Genomic DNA, 4,973 nt, shown 5'->3' with positions numbered 1-4,973 from the left:
GCGCATGCTTCACACCCAGCCCGGCCCCGCCCCGTCCCTTATCCACTCCGATTGGTTGGAGGACCAGCCGCACCCTCACTGGCCTCCATTTTCGTCCCCGCTTCCTATTCGTCCAGAGCTGCCGTCAATCACTCGGGCATTGTGACGGTTTCAAACGCTGAGAGCGGCCTCAGACTCAGCCTGACTTGCTGATTCTTGGCAGCATTTTCTGTTTGGGAATTAGAGCTAGAGATGGATGGTCAGTTCCCCTCTGTCCGGGGGGATTCACAATCATTTCCCTAGTGCACTGATTATCACGTTTGCTTTACATGAAAAAGTCCCCGGTTCCATCCCGGCTGAAAACTTTGTGTTTACAATTGTTACTGAAGAGCAATTAAGTTACCAATGAGTTTACTTTCATGTCGAACAGAGGGATAGTTGTCTCATTTTTTAAAAGCTCCTTCTTCACCTTTAAACAGGGAACGATAATTCAGAGAAAACTGATCCACTGTGACCCAAAAACAAGATACTGCAGATGCTGGAAATCCGACCTCAAAACAGAAAATGTTGGAAACTCTCAGCAGGTCAAACAGCTTCTAATGGAGAGGGAAACAGAGTGAATGTTTCAGGCCTAGAAGAATTTATAGATGTAATAGTTTACCAACAAGTATGGGCTCAGGGAAAAGAGAGGGGAGAGAAAGAAAGAACATTGTGGCAGGCTGAAGTGATTAAATGACAAAGGGGATGATGGTGCAAGGCAACATTGGGTGGTAATGAGACAAGGAAATAAACTAATGGGAAAACGAAGAAACAAAGGACAGGTCAAGAGGAGGGATAAATGGTAACAGCAGAACTACTACCAGCATCTACTGTCTGAAAAAATAGGAGCAGTGGTTTTGATCTGAAATTGTTGAAATGAATCTTGCATCGAGGAGGTTGTAAAGTGTCTGATCAAAGAAGTTTTTCATAACATTTCATTGATCTTCATTTGAACAATGCAGAAGGATGAGGACAGAGAGGTCAGAGTGGGAATTGGCAGAGAATTAAACTGGTAAATGTCTGGGAGCTCAGGATCACACTCTCAGACTGAAAGCTGACGTTCCACAAAGCAGTCACGCAACTGGGATTAAGTTTAGTGGGCGCTGCATCTGCTGTGCTTGAATGGAAATGATTTACAGTGATGGTCAGAAGAACACAAGAAATAAGTGCAGGGGTAGACCATACTGCCCTTCAGCCTGCTCCACCATTAAATAATCTTCTATTTCCACTCTATTTTCTTGCCCTATTCCCATATCCATTGAGTGTCCCCAAGTTCCATCTTGAATATACTCAAGATATTCAATTCAGATTTTAATCTGGAAAATGTGCAAACAAAGGTGCACAGGAATTGCAAATTCACCTCCTTGCTGCTTGGAAACCACATTAAATGAACTTTACACTGGCCTGGTGCTGAAATCTAGCCATTCCCTGACAACTATTCTTGATGGTGGATTTAGAATGAAAACCGCCCTCCACTCATTGGATTGGCTCATTTCATCTCACCTTATTTTCAGCTAATGGGAGAATGGCTGAAATAGAGGCTGGTGAATAACAGCTCGAAACCACAGTCCTCTCTCACACTGAGATACTGATCCTTCCAACATACAGGAATTTGGGGCAATAGTGATGTTGATGCTCAGATTAGCTTTGTCTCCATATTATAAAATGGACCAAGAAGCACTGGAGTAGGTGAAAAAATATTTGCTAAAATTATGACAGAATTGGAAAGTTATATCAGTCAACAAAGATTGAATAGTTTGAAAAGGTTTTGCCTGGAAAAGAGAGTGAGGGATGACCTGATCAAGGCATTTAAGATAATGAAATGGTTTGACAGGGTAGACAAGTGGAAGATGTTTCCACTTGTGAATGGGTGAAAATATATATAAGTAGTCAGTAATACATCCAATACTCAGCACATCTAGGAGCATCTGTAGATTGATAAACAGTTAAGTTTCAGGTCTGTGCACTGATGCAGTGCAGATCTGATGGAAAGTCATAGCCCTGTAATTTAAACTATGTTTTGCTCTGTACAGACGCTATGTTTGTCCCTCCACAGCCTCCACCAGAACTGCTGAAAATTCCAGCTTTTCCATTTTTTATTTAAGATTTACAGTACCCACTCTTCGATAACTGTAGATGGTTGAGAATGTAGAACTCGGTATCAGAAGGATTTTAGATCCCAGTGTGAGCTGGAAACTTATGGGTAAAATCACACTGCGAAAGAATTGTCCATCAGCTGAATCCTTACATTCTTACTGACAATTGTGTTTAAATGTTCTGTGTATGGAAAGAAAAATCACTTGTTCACACTGTCTACTGAGGCTGCAGTAAGTTCACATCTAACTGTAGGATGTTGTTCTGATTCATAAACGTTTAAAGAAGAGAAGGAGGCTATTTGGTCCATTGTGCCTGCGCAGGTCAATAAAGATCTGACTACCGTAATTCCACTTTCCAGGGCTTGACCCATAGCCCTGGAGGCTATGGCAATGCAAGTGAATATCTAAATATTTCTTAAATGTTACGAGAGTTTCTGACTCAACCACCTTTTCAGGCAGTGAGTTCCAGACTCCCACCACCCTTCTGGGTGAAAAAACAAAATTCTTCTCAACTTCCCTCTTAGTCTTCTACCTCTTAGCTTAAATCTATGCCCCCTGGTTATTGACCTCTCTACTAATGGAAAAAGTGCCTTCCTATCGACCCTATCTATGCCCCTTATAATCTTATACACATCTATCAGGTCTCCTCTCAAGGAAAACAACCCCAGCCTATCCAATCTTTCCTCATAGCTCAGAGCCTCCAGCCCAGGCAGCATCCTGGTAAATCTCCTCTGCACCGTCTCCAGTGCAAACACATCTTTCCTCAAATGCAGTGACCAGAACTGCATGCAGGACTCCAGTTGTGTCCTAACCAGCATTTTATACAGTTCCAACATAACCTCCCTGCTCTTGTGTTTCATGCCTCGACTAATAAAGGCAAGCATCCCATCTGCCTTCTTAACCACCTTATCTACCTCCCTGCTACCCTCAGAGATCTGTGTATATGGACACCAAGGCCCCTCTGATCATCAATACATTCCAGGGTTCTACGAATCATAATGCAATCCCTTGCCTTGTTAGCCTCCCCAAAACCTCACACTTTTCCAGGTAGAATTCCATTTGCCACTGCTCTGCCTACCTGACCAGTCCATTGACATCCTCCTGCAGTTTATGGCTATCCTCCTCATTATTTAGCATCCTACCAATTTTCATGTCATCCACGAACTTCTTGATCATATCCCCTACATTTAAGTCCAAATCATTTATGTACACCAGAAACAGCAAGGGCCCCAGCACCAAACCCTGCAGAACTCCATTGGAAACAGACTTCCAGTCGCAGAAGCATCCCTCTACCACCACCCTCTGCTTCCTGCCTCTCAGTCAACTTTGGATCCAACATGCCACTTTGCCTTGGATCCCAGGGGCTCTTACTTTCTTGACCAATCTGCCATGAGGGACCTTATCGAAAGTCCTGCTAACGTCCATGTAGACCACATCAAATGCATTACCCTCATCAAAACTCCTGATTACCTCCTCAAAAAATTTGATCAAATTTGTCAAACACGACCTTCCCTTAACAAATCCATGCTGGCTATCCCTGATTAATCCGTGTCTCTCCAAGTGCAGATATATTCTTTCCCTCAGAATTCTTTCTAGTAACTTCCCCACCATCAAGATTAGACTGTATTTTCTTGGTTTATCCCTTTGTTCCCTTTTGAATAATGGGACAACATTAGCAGTCTTCCAGTCCTCTGGCACCTCACCTGTTGCCAGAGAGGATTTGAAAATTACTGCCAGAGCCCCTGATATCTCTTCCTTTTTCTCTCTCTACAACATGGGACACATCTCATCCAGGCCTGCAGATTTATCCACTTTTAAGACTGCTAAACCCGCTAGTACCTCCTCTCTCTCTATGTTAACGTCCTCTAATATTTCACAGTCCTCCACCCTGATGTATATACCTGTGTCGCCCTTTCCCATTGTGAAGACTGATACAAAGTATTCATTGAGGACTCTACACACATCTTCCAGGTCCACATACAGGTTACCTCTATGGTCCCTAATTGGCCTTTTTCTTTCCCTATTTATTCTCATGCTCTTTATATATTTAAAAAAAAAACGTTTGGGATTTCCTTTATTACACCCACCAATGCTTTCTCATGCACTTTATTAGCTTTCCTAACTTCCTTTTTAAAGTTCCCCCCTGCACTTTTTATACTCCTCGAGGGACATAATGAACCCTCAGTATCTGCCATAAGCTTCTCTTTTTTCTTAATCCTAACCTTAATGTCCCTTGACATCCAGCGTTCTCCAGACTAGGTCCCCCCACCCAACACCCCCCACCCCAATACCCCAACACCCCCCCATTCCCTCCAACAACCCCCACCCCCCACAACAACCCCCCCAAACAACACCCCCCCGTCAACAACCCCCCCTCCCCAACAATCACCCCCCAACACCCCCTGAGTTATGGTCTTATGGTCACTATCCGCAAAATGCTCCCCTACTGATATGCCTTCCACCTGCCCGGGCTCATTTCCGAATATTAGGTCCAGAACTGCCCCCCTCCCTTGTTGGGCTTCCTGCATACTGGCTAAAAAAGTTCTCCTGGATGCAACTTAAGAATTTTGCTCCTTCCTTACCTTGCACACTAAAATTATCCCAGTTAATATTTGGGTAGTTAAAATCCCCTACTATTGCTGCCTTATTATTCTTACACTTCTCTGAAATTTGATTACATATTTGATCCTCTATCTCTCCATGACTGTTTGGGGGCCAGTAGTACACACCAAACAAACAGCGTGTTTGCCCCTTTTGTATTTTTTACTTCTACCCATGTGACCTCATTTGATGATCCTTCCAAGATATCATCCTTCCTCACTGCTATAATTGATTCCTTGATCAATATTGCAACCCCCT

The 4,973-nt window shown here is 43.4% G+C and overlaps 1 pseudogene; it reads right to left on the bottom strand.

Moving 5' to 3' along the window:
* LOC121270350 overlaps window positions 1-4,973 on the bottom strand; it is a 37,812-nt pseudogene that overhangs the window by 7,518 nt on the left and 25,321 nt on the right.

Source organism: Carcharodon carcharias, chromosome 27, assembly GCF_017639515.1.
Source record: "Carcharodon carcharias isolate sCarCar2 chromosome 27, sCarCar2.pri, whole genome shotgun sequence".
Taxonomy (NCBI): Eukaryota; Metazoa; Chordata; class Chondrichthyes; order Lamniformes; family Lamnidae; genus Carcharodon; species Carcharodon carcharias.
This window is presented reverse-complemented; position numbering and strand designations above follow the sequence as displayed.